Here is a 16,441-nt window from a genome sequence, read left to right as displayed (position 1 = left end):
AAAATAATTTTCAGAACAATAACCATCCCTTGTAGTGTTGTTTTGAAATTCTTTTCCTGGATCAACCCGAGTTAACGGCTTCAGGTCAGATTGGTCAGTGGTGTCATCAAATCTTTGCGATATGAAGAGTAAATGACACACCGTTGGAGTTGGTTCAAGTTTTAACAAATATAGCTGAATCCTAAAATTGCTTCAATTGTCAAATGAGGAAATTGAATGAACAGCACTTGCTTCAAAAAGCTCATACTTTGTTGAAGTTTGTAGCTCTGACGCAGAAAAGTGTATAATTAATGGGAAGTGGAGAAAGAAGTGCTATAATCATACCAGTGCATTCAAAAAACACTTTTGAGATATGGATAAACTTTTAATGATTGGTTATGCTATGGCATGTCTCTGAATATGTTAATTACCATACATTCAGTTTATTCTTTCTAGAACTTACGACTAAGACAAAGAATGGGATGTAACGAGTGAATATGAAGAAAGATATTTTTTTCTTATTCTACACCCCCTGAATATTTATTATTCCAAACATTCCAAACATAAATACAAAAGAAATTAGCCATTGTTCAACATTTCTTATTACATTCAGCACTCTGCTAAGCTTAACCCCCTATAGTAGCTATTGCGGCACCAAAGCCTCAATAGCGACTTTTTTACTCCTATATTTGATTTCTTACTTGCTAAAATGATTGCATTGTTCCCCCATTACTTCATTCATTGGCTCACTGGGTAATTTGCAGTGTTTGCTTTGGTACTTATTCACTTGGATGTATAAACAGGTAAAGAATACTTTGTTGGTGCCAGCTCTGGTATGAACAGGATGCACCAGACAGTTTTAAACACATTTTTTCTGTACTTTTTAATTCATTTTTTGTAACTTGGATTATTCCTGAAGTAAAATTCCATTATTCTAGCAATCTAAAATTGAAACGTGCTTATAAAAAGTCTGATTGCATTTAGAGCTGATTTGTAAGGACAGCTGCAGACTATGGCTGCCTCTGGGAACAGTAGTGCGAAGTGAGCGGCTATATTCCAGTAACCCACTTTTGTTGGACTGACTGAAAGTAAATTTTTCTGACTGCTTTGGCTTTTCTTGTGCTACACAGTAGCAGCTATGCATACATTAAATAACATCCTAAGGCTGCGCAATATACCTCAAATATATTGTGATCACATTATCAGTGTGTGCAATGTTCATATTGCACAGGACAGTTAGTTAATTATTCATGGCCAATACTATAGGTGTTATAAAACTGCATTTTACATTAATATACAATATTTAGCCTGTTGGATAGGCTCATGGCAGCAGAGTACCACTCTGGATACATGACATTACCCAAAATGCTAAGAAATAAGACAAGTTTGTCTCCATCAGAAGAGGTTTTAATATCGTGCAGCCATGCATGTTTGTGTGAACTTTCTGAACTTGTGTATGTAGCCTACAATGGATGGCAGAAACTGGGACAGACGATTAAAATAGCTCTAACTAAAATGTGTGATATGCTTGTAGGAAGTCCTGCTTGCTAAAAATAAATATTGATTAAAACATATCATTTTGCTGTATCCAACTTCAAACCTTAGCAGGTGTTCAGAAACTATACTCAACAAGTGTACAAAAGGTTTTTTTTGTCCAGATGTTTTACTACATTATTTAGTACCTGCAATAATAAACCAAGAAAAATGTAGAAATTTTCAGATATTTTTACAAAACAACATAAACAGCCTCTGATCCAGGGGTTGACAAGCAGATGGCAGCCATGAGGTTTAGCTTGGTGTCTACAGTGGTTTCAAAATGAGTGCTACCACTGTGGTCTAACACTTAATTATAAAGTTAACACTATAATTAAACAAACCTATAACAATAAACAAAAGAGAATACGCCTGTAAGACCAGGCAACATATGCAATAATACTCTAGAGCAGTGGTCCCCAACCACCGGGCCGTGGACCGGTACTGGTCTGTGGACCAATTGGTACCGGGCCGCGCAAGAAATAATTAAATATGTCCGTTCTATGTATTGAGTCTGGAGGAGCTTTTATTTTGAAAATCCTAACCCGGATGCTGTCGGTTATGTCTTGCGCGCCAACATGCAGCAGAATGAGTAAGAAACAACTGCATCGGTTGCGATCCTCACATCGCGCACCAAAGACTCCTCCCCGCCCCCCGGTCCGCAGAAAATTAAAATTTACGAAGGGTTGACCGGTCCGCTGTACTAAAAAGGTTGGGGTCGACTTCTCTGCACTGGATAGATCTCTACCAATAGGTTATTTATTTGGACAAAAAATATGTTATATACTTGACCTCTTATTGAACCTTGGTATATGTTCATACATCCCACCTCTTTGCTGTCTTTCAACCTTTTCACTTTTGTGCATGGTCTCAAAAGCCAAAATGCTTAAATAAGGTCAGCATAAGGTTGCCCCTTGATGGAAAATGCCTCTCCCCATGCCAACTCAGGATAGGGACCTGAAAAAATGTAAGAATGAGAGGGAATTAAAAAATGGGTGGATGGATGGTAAAAAGCAAAAGTCTTGCTGGCTTACTCATCTGGAAAACGTATAAATTGATTTATTAAAAGCCATCTGATCAGCTTTTATTTCACCAGTAAAACAGTTCAAACAAAAGCCCTGCATCCTTTTGTTCCCTGCATAGTGCAGATTAAATTTTGTCACTGCTAGTGTTTTATTTTCTTGACCTGTCTGAGCAAGTAAAGCACTTAGCCACCAAAAAACAGCTCAGTGTAATTAGATTTAGCATCCAAGAGAAGAGATCAAAAAGCCCCACAGACAGTTGCATCAGTGACTTAGAAGTTCTGTGTTGATTCTTGCTTTATGCTTATTTCCTCAGAGGCACAGAGTAGATGAACACATCAAGGTGCGAAATAAATATCGCATGGTGGGAAGTGTGTAAATACTGCATTCACTAAACTGCCCCACATACACTTCTCCACACAGACAACAACTGCATGTCGCTGGGATGAAAGCGGTAACTGGCATATGAGATAAGCAAATGCCTTTGAGCAGCGTCCCTCACATCCACACCAATGCATTATTGATCTTGACTTCTCATAGCATGGGGAGTTAGCAATGCTAGCAAATACCCCATGGTAAGCATTAGCAGATGAGCCACGAGTTGTTTCATTTGTGCACAATTTTGAGAACGGCTGAAAAGGAAAACGAAAATACCAACCTGTTTTGAGTTTCTTATTTAATCATAATCGTGTATTGACTGTTTATGATATAGTATCAACTACGGCAGAAAGGATTTGAACACATATACTTGATGATTGGGTGAATATGGCAGAATTTCAATAAGGTCTGTTGGTTTACTCATATGGATAACCTTTTACTGATTGTATATTTTAATCTGACTCTATTAGGTTTTTATGCATGGATTGAAAATGTGTAATTGGTTTTAATCTGGATCTGACTGTATCATATTTAAGTACATTTGAAAGATCTGAATAAAATGAATTGTGCATAATTGCAAATGATTGTAGCTGTTTTATCACGCACCATGCCGTTAGTTGTGTATTGGTGTAACACATAAATAAACTGAGGTGATAATTTTTTTATTTTTGCCTGAGGCATATTGGCTCACAGGAGTACAGAGGGACATGGAGCTTTCTTATATGCAATAAAAAAAAAGCCAAAATATAACACTTTCTCTTAAACATTTTTAGCAAGAACAAAGGAAATGGTTTTCAGACAGACTACTTTGAACTTGTACAAAGAAATTTGACATAGGCAAATGAAGGAATAAATGATTAGATAATGAACAACTAACACTTTCCTAAACATTTCTAAAACAAAAACGAAATTAGTTGTCAGTTAGGATGTCACAATTGAATATGAAAGAGGCAGCCGCTAAAGAAACATTCAGCAAAATGATGTTGAAAGAAGTTTGTCTTTTAAGAACAAGCAGTGCCTTTGCCATATTGTAAGAAGATTTAGGGTGTCTTGGGGAATGTCATTGCCAAAGGCCGCAAACCACTGTTGAATGTCAATGGCCTTTGAGCCTTTGGATGCTTAGAAGTAATCACAGTGCCCAAAAGGGTTAAGGAAAACCATTTTCAATCAACAGCTGCATCCAGAAATTAAGCATATATCAGCTATAAGGAAATACCTCTCATTCAGAATAATTGTTTAGATAATATATTGGTGTCCAGAAATGCTAGTATTTCTAAAATATATGACCATTGTTTTATTTGTCTTTTACTATAATCAATCAGTTTTGTGACAAACTGTGAAGTGATCATGGTAAAAATTTTAATGTTTATATTTTTTTGTGTGTTATTTCTAAGGTATCAGGTTTCCTTGGATAGAATTTTAATATACATTTAACTTATTGATTTTAATGCTAGCCAGAAATAAAACAAGTGCAGGATTGTTTTATTCTTTTTTGTTAGCTGACTTGTCCTTTTGACTTTTAATTGCTAGGTTTATATTGTTGTTAATTATGCTGTGTTCTCTCTCACTATCTTGCCCAATAACAAAAGTGCACGCCTACATACAACACACTTGTACACCCACTCTCTCTCTCTCTCTCTCTTAGTCTTTGCTACAGATTAAGGCCACTGTTGCTTGCCTTACATTGCAGTAGTCTCCCAGTAATAGGAAAGCTGACTTTGACTGTTCTCGTTAGCTTGGCTAAATACTCCCCGCTATGCTTTAATTAGTTTGAAAAGATTAATGATGTATAAAAGGATCAGGAAGGTTTTCTGCTAACTCTTTGGTGGCAATTCAGTTTCAGTATAATTTGAATGAAAGAACTCAATGTATCCATTTTCTTTTTTTTGTGACACCTTATAGATAACTAAAATATGCTGTGAAAATCAAGAAAGGCAACTTAAATGCATTATCGCTACACTAACTAAATTACAGAGTTAGTAAATGTTGTTTATGTGGAGCTGATGACATGATTGTCAAACTAAACTGTCAGGTGGGCAATTAATCGTGAAATTTATAAAATCCACAGGTCATTGGGGAAATATGTTGACAGGTTAACTGCTAGTTGTCGACTCCAAAATCTGGACTTTGAGGAAAAAGCCGGTGCTGAAAGAAAGCCAAAAGAAATTGATGCTGCAGTTTGTTCTAATCAGATGAAACCACATTTGAACTTCTTGACTGAACTGCTTAAACAGACTGTCCCCATTAGTTGCAGGTAGTGGCAGCATCATTGTTTTGTGTATTCCCAGCAGAATGTAAACGGTAAACATGAAGCCAGATCTATGGAGAATAGTTTAAGTTGCAGCGGTCCAAATCTAAATCCAAACAAAACTTTTGGCAAGATTGCTAAATTGCTCAAACGTTTACCATTCAGTGATATACATATTTTAGTTTAATATATTTAAACAATTGTACTCTCTCTTTTTTCACTTCACTACTAAGCACTACTTTGCGTAACATAAAAACCCAATGACAAACATTTATGTTTTTGTTTACAAAGTCACAAGATATGAAAACCTCATGGTTTATGCACTTGGTTTAGACATACTTTCAAAAATCATAAACACATTTGTCCTCTGTACCAAAGACGAAATCTCCACCTCTCATTCTGCCTTATCCCCTCCTGGATTCTTCAGCGTCTGGGCTGGAGACCACCTCCAGCAATCCCTTCTCCCATCCCTTCCAGCTTGTTGCTATCTCTAAGCAGTTGGACTAATCCACTCCTCCCCATGTCCCTCATGCCTGCTCCAGTCAGCGGTACCCAGGATTATCTCCCCTCAGCCTCCATGTTCAGGTGGCACAGCTAAGGAGGAAAGTGCCACTCTCATTGTATCGTCTAACTAGAGACGCTTCAAGTGGAAATGACTGTTGGCAAATCACTGTTTCCTGTGATGGGGATGGAAGAAAAATTAATCGTTCCACGTAGGTGGGTTAATGTTGCATTAATGCAGCTGTCCATCAATTTTTGAAGGATTTGAATAATCAAATTTGCATTTATCAATATAAAAATGGTAAAATGGTGTCACATTTTTCATGTAATATTCTGGTTATAAATCTAACTTACAGAAGTTACAGTAGTCAAACTTAGTAACAATTTGACTACTGATACAAATGGATAATTAAATATTAAATACCCCCTAAAGTAGGGATGAATCAAGAAATAGACAAAGCTGTAATCATCCCTGACTGGTAACAGATTGGTCAGAAACTTAGATCTGATTGGGGTTTTTTTGTTGTTGTTTTTTAGGACACCTTATACCCAACCCATAATTAAGCCAACATATATCACTGCCAACACAAGACTTGGTGAGTCATGTGTAGGATCAGTGAGCTTTTGAAAATTAAGTCAGAGAAACCAGAGAGATGTAAAAAGCTATTCACACGAACACAGCATTTTTAGACCAAATAAAATTAAGCTGCTGGGGAGCAAGACAGAGACTTACACATTGTGAAGATAACATGAAGGGAGAACAGAAAATGTGCTTTCTATCTATAAATCTCTGTGCTAATTCATGAACATAAGAAAAAAATGTCCTAACATAAAATGAAGCATGTTAGCCTTAATGTTGAAAAGGAACAGAAAGGTAGGGAATGGCTGGGAGAATTGGGTTTTATGGAGAATTTCCATAATGGAAAACCAAATATTAGGTGAGCCTGTAAATTACAACTCAGTTATATTTTCTGTAACTCGCAATTTGATTAACTTTTATGGGGCTTTTTGTGTCTGTTTTAAAATTTCTATTTGGAGCTTTCAGTTGCATCTATGAATCAGTCAGGCTGCATAAGTTGGAAAACAAGCAAGACAGCAAATTTATTACGGTCAGAGGCACTTTTGTCGATTGTGAACAAAGATTTATTGTGTCACCTTTAAATATTTGAATTGTGAGGAGTATTTTAAGCCCTTTCATGTGACAAGCCGTCAAGTTTCGGCATCATCCTACTCAAGCCGCTGTGGATCAACAGAACCCAAAACAGCTAATATTTCAGGTTCTGCTCCAATCACTTAATAAATTCTAATATAAAGTTAAGGACATCTGCTTTAAAAATATTTATATTCCCCAATTTTTGTTAGCAATTAAATCTACTACCTGATGCATCTCTTGCAATAGCTCATGACAAAGACTAAGTGAAAACAAGGAAAGTGTATTTTTATAGCAACATTTATACACAGGGTCTTTCAAAGGGCCTTTTTGAAAAACAAATAGAAATAAAAACATACAAAACACAAGACATGAAAGGGAAGACATAGTAAAATGAGTCGAGACAGAAATGATAAAATGCAGCAATGTTTTTAAAAGAGCTAACAGTTTCTATATATTTCATGTTTTAAGGAAGGTGGTTTTGGAGCTGAGGAGCATAGAAACTAAGTCCTACCTGTCTTGGTTTAGTTCTGGTCTTGGGAATGCATCGTAAAAAATGTATATGGTGACCTGCGGAGTATGCATGATTTGTTTTGACTATCAACTCTCAAACGTATTGAAATCAAAGATCACTCAGTGGCCTATACACCTTTAATAAGATTCTAATTTCTATCCGTTGACAAATAGGGAGCCAGAAATATATGAAGTAGAGACAGAAATATATAGCTGCATAGATACTGTTTCATGCATTATTCCATAATCTCAGGTAGTGGGACAATTATGGTGTTGAATAAAAGTGGTACAAGAATGGAGCCTTGAGGGATTCCGCATCTGAATTTTGCACCAGTTAAATTTTTGAACCAGTTTAACACAGTATCAGTCAACCCTTCCAACTTTTATCATCTCTCACTGAAATCTATTAGAACCATTGTAGATGTTTTTGATGCATCGTGCATACAGTAAGTGTAATATAGACACCAGAATTTATTCCAAATTTATATCAACACTAGTCATTTCATGCATACATACTTTAATATGTTACTTTTCTTTCACGTTATCAACCAGCCACATGAACATTATGTTTGTCACCAAGGTAATGTAGGTCCTAGTCTTTGCAAAGCATTTTTATACAAGGTATTTTCATGTAATTGTAGATGACAATGCCATAAATTCAGCCCGAAATGTCTAACTCATGAATTACAGGACTAATTAATGTTACACTCTAATCCTTTTAAATCTACTGCTAATAACCAAATTTTATAAAGACGGAAAAGGAATATTTCTTCAAATGCGTAGTTTTAACCTATGGGTTGTAGTTGATTTACAGTCCATTCTGGGTTATATCTTGATTTCTATTTCATTTATTCCACTTGCTGCCTTCTTATTCAACCCCTTCTCGCCAAAACACTTTCCCATCCAATTTTCTCTCTTTCTCTCCCATCTTCTCTTCTCTCTCTCTCTCTCTCCTCCCTCCCACCTCTTACTGTTCAGTTTAGATTCAGGGATGGAAAGCTTCATAAACAATTTTCTCCCTTTGCTGTTGAGCTACTTTTACCCAGGCAATGTGTGAACGCCATGCCAATTTCCTGAATCCATACTTCACAGACTCCCACCCCCCATGCCCCACTGCAACACACTTTCTTCCTCTCCCACTCCTCACTCCCTCTGTCCGTCGAAACAATGTCCATGTCAAGACAATTATATCCACTGACTGCCACACACACTAACTTGCTGTGTTTACCACCGAAGGGCTGGTGGCAGCAAAGCAATTTCCTCCTGATGTGAATGCTGTATCTCTCTCCCTCGCTCTCATTCACAGTCTCTCGTGGCTCCTCTGGCCCTGCAGACATCTGATCTCATAAGCGATATATCCGCTGTTATAGCCACTGGCACCTCCTTGCATCTGGTCACCAGCTCCGCCAGTGCCGGTTATTTCTGCTGGGAGGTGGCAGAAATGTGACAGGCAAAGCAGCAGCAGCAGCAACAGTACAAACCAAGAGCCACCAGCTCCATGCTCTGGGCTAGCCGTACGTACCATTCCTCCACCCAAAACCTGCAGACTCTTCCAGCGCCTGCTCCACCCCCGCCGACTTTGTCTTTCTTAAAGTGTTGCCATCTTGATCTCACAGGTCACGTACATTCCTCTTGCCACTTCCACTCTGGGCTTAGTTGCAGAAACAAGCAGCCTGAGTCACAACTTTATGAAAGCGTCCATCATGGCCTTATGCTGAGCAGCCCTGCCTTACAGCTGCCGGAAAAGGTTGATGAAAGACGTGATTTATCCCTGCAGAGATGAGTGAATGTTTAAAGTGGTTGGAAGCTAAGGCCTGGAGGCAAGCGTCAGAAAAGTACTCAAACATGCCAGCACATAAACCGTATGTTAATGTGGGGAGCCCAGTTAATATTTCCTTGAGGTAGATAAAGTATATACCTATGAAATATGTTTATATTTTGCTGTTTTGCTGGTGGCAGCTAATGGAGCTGAGGTGATAAGGTGTAAATAAATGCCGATGCCTGAAGGCAAGATATACTTTGTCTTTAAAAAGTTCAGACTTTTACAAACTCAACCCCAGACCTCTTAGTTCTTTAGTGTTTTTTCAAAACATGAAATACAAACATTTTCTATCAATTATGACAGATGTTTCCACAGTGAACAATCAGCAGGAAGAAAAGAACATAAAGGTAGAGAGAAGTAAGGTAGGCCACACTGAAGAAAAGGAAGCGAGGAAAGTAGAGCACAAAGAGGAAATGATACAAGACAGACTAATGAACTAGTGAAAATGTCCAAGAACACAAGAAGATATAAATAAAACATACTTCCTAAACAGTATCTACTGCCAATTTTTTATTGTTAATTAAACATGGGTCTGAATTCTCAATTTAGACTTTGAGCACAAGAGGAAACAACAAATTAACAGTCCAATATCATGTCCGTGGCATGTTGCTCGCTGAGACTTGTGCTCGGCAAATGAGTTTGATCTCAGCTGACAACCCCTGAGATTTCCTCATGTTGGGTCACATGCATTTTCCTCCAGGCCATCCCTTGCGGCAGCAGGAAGTATTTGTGATTCCCTTTTCTAATCTCCGCCCGTTACAAATGTCATCTTGAACGCTGAATTGGAGTCAAGCACTTATCAGTACAGCTTCGGACAATGCATTCTTGACGGTCGCTTCACTAAGTGGCTCTGGTTTAATCGTGGAGTTAAGGTAAAGTTTAAACTCTTAAAGTTAAATATCGGGAGCCAAAATTATTTGTTCTCTTTCAGTATTTGTCTTACTATGGCCTCAGGGAAAGGAGAGAATGTGCCTATTTGTTCATGTGAAAAGCATGGCAATGTGAATCCACACAGACAAAACGGGTAGAAATCAGGGTGGTTGGATGGCAGCATGATTTCGGGTGAACTTTTTTTTTTTTTTAAATGAAATGAAATTTATTCGAACATGATACAAATATAAAAATAAAATAGTGCACAGTAACAAGAAGTGCATAAGAAAGAAGAGAAAATACAGATTTTTTGTTTCAGTTAACATATCATGCTCAAAATGGGGTAGGAAGAAGTGAGAACTTATAAACTCCTACCCTTAAACACTTGAGACTTTAGAGTCCTACTGTCATTAAAAAAAAATCAAAATCAAAGTGGCAGTCAGAAGTAACAGTTACTAATATTTACCTATACATTTTCCCATTTTATGCTGGTTTATCTTTCTAAACCCTTACACCAAGTTGTTATCTTCAATACACACCTTATTGCTTTCTGTCCCCATGTGTGTATCTATTGAAAATTACCTCTTTGTACTTTCTTTTGAATTGTGTTAAACTATTGCTTTGTTTTAAATCTTCATGTAACTTATTCCATAACTTTACACCTTTAATTGAAATACAGAAGCTTTTTCTTGTTGTTCTAAAATTGCGGATCTTGAAGTTTGAGTGACCCCTTAAGTTATACCCCCCTTCTCTTTCAGAAAACGTGCTCTGTATGTGCTCAGGTAACAACTGTTTAGATACCTTGAACATAAATTGAGCCATTTTAAATTCTACAAGCTCGTCAAATTTGAGAATTCTGGATATTATGAAGAGCGGGTTTGTATGCTCATAATAACCGACATTATGGATGATTCTAATGGCTCGTTTCTGTAGGACGGTTATCGGATGTAAAGAGCTCTTGTAATTAACTCCCCACACTTCACAGCAATATGATAGATATGGTAAAATCAGAGAGTTATATAGAATATAAAGTGATTTAGCATTCAATACATGTCTAGCTCTAGCCAATATGGATATACTTCTACTGAGTTTACTCTGTAAATGTTGAATATGAGGTTTCCAACTGATTTTGTCATCTATTATTAAACCGAGGAACTTATTAGCAAAACCCTTTCTAGAGATACATCCTCTATTTGAACTTGGATTTCAGTATTTTTATAACAGTTCCCAAAGACCATGAATTTCGTCTTGTCCAAATTTAGGGATAATTTGTTATGGTCAAACCATATCTTTAACTTACTAATCTCTGAAGTGACTGTTGAGAGAAGATGCTCTAAATTGTCTCCTGAGGCTAGAATATTTGTGTCATCAGCGAATAAGATAAATTTTAATACATTGGACACTTTACTGATATCATTTATATAAAGATTAAATAAAACTGGTCCCAATACTGATCCTTGTGGTACTCCACAGACAGTCTCCTGCCAATCAGATTCCACATCTCCCAATTTCACAAATTGTTTCCGGCTCTTTAAATAACTCCTCATCCAGTCAGAAACTACTCCCCTAATTCCATAGCATTCTAATTTTTTAAGTAGGATTTCATGATTTATTGTATCAAAAGCTTTCTTTAAATCTATAAATATCCCTACTGCCAGTTTCTTACTATCTGTTGCGTTGGTTATTTCTTCTATTAAGTCAGTTACGCCAGCGATGTTGACCGGTTTGCTCTGAATCCATATTGACTGCTGATAAGTAGCGAATGTTTTTCTATGAATTGTTCCAGTCTTTTCTTAAAGAGTTTTTCCAGGATTTTAGAAAATTGTGGGAGAAGAGAAACAGGCCTGTAGTTAGTGAAGAGGTGTTTGTTGCCAGTTTTATACATTGGTTTGACCTTCGCTATTTTCATTTTGTTGGGAAATGATCCTGTTTGAAATGATAAATTGCAAATATAAGTTAGTGGTTTAGAGATTCCTTTAATTACTATTTTAATAGTTTTCATGTCCAGATCATCACAGTCAGTGGAAGTCTTATTTTTACAGTTATTCACAATGTTTATGATTTCTTCTTCTAGTACAGGGTTGAGATATAAGGAGCTGGGATTATTCTCAATTAGATATTGCTGAGTTGCAGTTTTTGTAGTCGGTATTTTTTCTGCTAATTGAGGTCCTATATTAACAAAAAATCTATTGAATTTATTGACGACACTTTTCAAATCAGTAATATTCTGTTCATTATCTATAAAATAGTCTGGATATTTGTTATTGTTAGCTTTTCTAATAACTCTATTTAAAATATTCCATGTTTCCTTAATGTTGTTTTTATTCCTATCCAGTAATTTATGATAATAGTCCTTTTTACATGTTTTTATAATATTAGTTAACTTATTTTTATATTTCTTATATTTGTTTTCTGATTCAGACGTTCTATGTTTTAGAAATTCTCTATAAAGTTTGTTTTTCTTTTTACATGCCTTTTGTATTCCTTTTGTGATCCACTGTTCATTTTTTTGATTGCTTTTCCTGTTATATTGTTTAATTGGGCAGTGCTTGTTATATAATATTTTAAATATTTTTAGAAATTCTTCATATGCTGAATTCACATCATTCATTTTACCTTTAAACCCTACCTTTAAACCAAAGGTAGGGTTTTAAGAAATGTTTATCATTTCTTAGAGGTGGAATATTCAGAGAATTTTCATTTTAGTTTTCATCTAATTTAAACTTCATTGATCTTTTCTGTTAAGTTTAAAAGAAGCAGACGCCTAGTGTGCCTGCGCTTTGCTCCAAAGGTAGATTAAGGGATTCTACATAAGTTCTAAGTTATTAGGCGTGTTCTGTGACAGAACCATCCGTTATGGTTTTATTGCTGAAGATCACAGCTTTTGTTTTCACAGCTGGGCCTCTTTTCTTCTTCTCTGCACACAAAGGAGTCAGGATTGGTGCAGTTCATTGAAAATCCACTCTGTTTGCACATTTCCACACAGTTTACAAAAACGGGCTTTTAAACTCTAATCGCTTTAAAACGAAGGGATATTATTGCTGTGTTGGTTTAACTGTTTTAAACCAACAGTTTAACAGTTTTAATTGCATTTGGGCATTTTGCTTTTTCTACATCAATCTGTGCTTCTGGAACTCTTTTTAGTGATTTTTATTTTTAGTTGTGAATAAAAAAAAAGAGAAAGTTTTTGTGTCACTTCATCAGGATTCCTCATAGTTCTCTTCAAGAAAGTCCACACTAAAGTTCATGGCTGCAGAACAAAGTGGTCTTTTCTCTGCCGCTCAGTCTGTGGCCTCACTCAGAAGGAGAACTTTTCAGAAACTAATTACAGAGAAATCGTCTTCATCACATTGCCATTACAGGGGGAGAGGGGACAGGCCTGCTGACTCCCCGGGTTCCCGTGGCGAGCGCGGCTCTGATACACTTAGCCACAGCCCCGCTTTAATTGTGCAGAAAATGTGATTTGTGCCCCAGCCTCACTTTCTAGGGAAAATGGTGTTCGCAGCTGGGGGTGTTCCAGTCATATGAATAGCTCTGCTTTTCAAACACCCAGGGACCTTTGAATGTGTGGGTACATCTGTGCACTTGCATGGCACTTTCTAAGCATCTGTGTTCCAACTTTATCAGTAAATAAGATTTAGAGTTGTTTATTTGATGTGAGCAACAAGGAATATCTAAAGAAAAAGAAAAGTTCTTTGCCCTTTATGGTCGGTGTTGATTTAAGAAAAACCTCAACAATTTTAGGGTTGATACTGGAGGGAAAGAAGAAAGGAAGGAAGGTTACGGAAGAAACGTGAAAAGGAAACGCAGAGGGAAAGAGACAAGATGATCAGGACAGGAATAAAGGACAACAAGGGAGGAAGAAAACCAGAATGCACAAAAAACACAAGAAAGAAAAGTTGGAAAAAGTAGAGATGAGAAGGGATGGGCATAGAAAAGAAAGGAAGAATTGCAGTACATAAAAACAAAAGGACAGAATGAAGGACTCAACAATGATGACATTTCTATCTTATAAAATAAACCTTTGGCAATACAAATATTTTCCTCTTAATTTCTTTTTTTTTTTTTTTTTTCAAACCCAGAAAACTCTTAAAATCAAATCTCATCCTTAGACTCTATGCTATTATTACCCTCTCTTCTGAGCACCTTAATCATAAAACTGAAATTTCTCCCATTGTCTACATAATGCAATACTAAGAGGACGAAGTAAGGATGAAATAAATGATGACTTAAGAATAGAAAGCAAAGTGCTGCCACATACAGCACAAGACTGTCTGAAATTAGAAAATTTAGATTAAAAAGGAGGACATAAAGCCTGGAGAGAGTGACACACACTTTGAAGCATCGTGCAGAAGACAGAAGAGAAGTGTAAAGGGAGGAGGAGAACGAAGAAGAGACATGTTGGCAGAGGATGAGAGGAACTAAGAGGTGGGGGTGGGTGGGACTGAAAGAGACTGATAGGGGGAAAGGAAGAAATCCTTAACATACACCCCTCACCTGGATATGGTGCTTGTGAGTTTCGCTAAAAAAAAACTGCTGATGTGACACCAGGAGCGAGAGCTAGCTTTTCAGCGCAGAGAAAAGTGCTTACTGGCTCTTCTTGTAAGGGAAAAAGGCTTGAGGTACACGCCTCACATATCCTCTTTGTTTGGAGACTTTGCAGTGGCCAGCACTTTCTATCTCGGCCCTATCTGCTCTCCATTTTTTTCATTTTCTTATTCATTCCGTTTGTTCTTCTCCTCCCTCAACACTTTCCGAGGACACAGTTGCATTGCCTGGCAGGCTACTTTTCGGATGGATTCGTTCCAGAATAATCTCTGGCAGTATGGCTCTGGCTGAAGTTTACTGTTGCTCCATGTATTAGCAGTGTTTCACAGTGGGAGTGTGGTTATGGATTAGAATCAGTGAGAAGTTGTTGTTTGGGCTGCAAAGAGGCCTTTTCATTTGCCCCTGAAAAGACACCACCATGTGCTTGATTTATTAAAGTCCATTCATTCAAAGCACAGTCACATATGTCTTCTCTTAATGTGTTTCGGAATCCAATTTTGGGACATGGATTTATATATATATATATATATATATACATATATATATATATATATATATATATATATAGTAAATATCTTTCTATGTTCAAAACTATTAATATTTAATAAGAAATCCAGGCTTCTGGATAAAAATGTAAATACACATTTAGTATGCAATTCCGGTCTAACCGCAAGTAAAATATGATGTAGTGTTTTAATAAAATCGTATCAATTGAATTCACTCTTTGATTGAAAAACATACATAGGTTATGTCTTAACCTTATTGTGTGAAATTATTACAGTTGTACAATTTTGCATCAGCTACAGTAAGTTTAGGATTTTATTTTCACACAGAATTTAATTTATTGTTCATTCTGTCACTGTAACAAGCCTTTGGTCAATTGTTTTACAGTTGCACTTCTAGTTAAACTACTATAAGTAAGTTCTGTTTTACAAACTTCTTGTAAGGAGGAAAACATTTGACTCTGTGTTACATAGGACCAAGAAAACACACGTCACTTCAGCACATTCACTGACACCTCATTGAAAGTACTTGTAGGTGCAGTACAATAGGACATTTTTAATTAATATCCTTTCACATGGCAAGCTGGCCCATGCCTATTACTTGCTGACCTAACTTGCAAGTCAGTCTGGATCCGACCTGCAGGTAATGCAAAAAATGAAAGATAATAAAAGCAAAATGAGACAGATTCTCTAAGGTTTAGTTACATTCTCTGGTGTCATCTTGAAATCTACTAGTAATCAAAAGTTAGGTCTTTTGCAATACAAATTTGTGAAAATACACTTTTATATATTATTGTGAACAAAATGCTACTTAGAATCAATATGTGAAAGATGAGAATGATTAAAATTGGGAAATAAAAACCTTGTGGAGAGTCATGCCAATTCACAATGAAACTCTAGTCTGTTCAATGACTGCATAGATGTGTGAATTCAGATTAAAGAGACAGACAGACCAAGCAATTAACGCGCCAACTGGCCTTGAAGCTGAACATACAAATGTACTTTCAACAATTATCCCCATTTTTCCACATTACATAAAAAAAACTAATTGGCCCTGAGAATGTGATTGTGAGTCATACCTTCAAACAAGTTAAATCTTGAGATTCTATTAGATTAAAAAACTTTTGCGGATGGATTGTTGGTTTTGGTGAGAGGCTTAACAATTGCTACGACCTCCTGAAAGAGATTGTTCAAAACTCAGGGTTTGTTTTCCGTTTCCAAATCCCTGTAGTATTGTAATCAGTCTTTCTAAACCATCTTAATCTCTTAATTCACTTGTATGGCTTGCTCATTCTTTCCACCAGCGGCACTTTGTAGCGTCTAATCCTCTAAACTGCAAGAGATTTCCTGACCGGTACCAACCCCAGCACACAT

The 16,441-nt window shown here is 36.7% G+C and overlaps 1 protein-coding gene across 3 annotated transcripts in view; it reads left to right on the top strand.

Moving 5' to 3' along the window:
• Nucleotides 1-16,441, top strand: part of celf4 (CUGBP, Elav-like family member 4) — a 225,750-nt gene that overhangs the window by 6,976 nt on the left and 202,333 nt on the right. The gene's annotated exons all lie outside the window — the stretch shown is intronic.

This window comes from Gambusia affinis, linkage group LG07, assembly GCF_019740435.1.
Source record: "Gambusia affinis linkage group LG07, SWU_Gaff_1.0, whole genome shotgun sequence".
Taxonomy (NCBI): domain Eukaryota; kingdom Metazoa; phylum Chordata; class Actinopteri; order Cyprinodontiformes; family Poeciliidae; genus Gambusia; species Gambusia affinis.
Note: the sequence above shows the minus strand (reverse complement) of the source record. Positions and strands in the feature narration are given on the sequence as shown.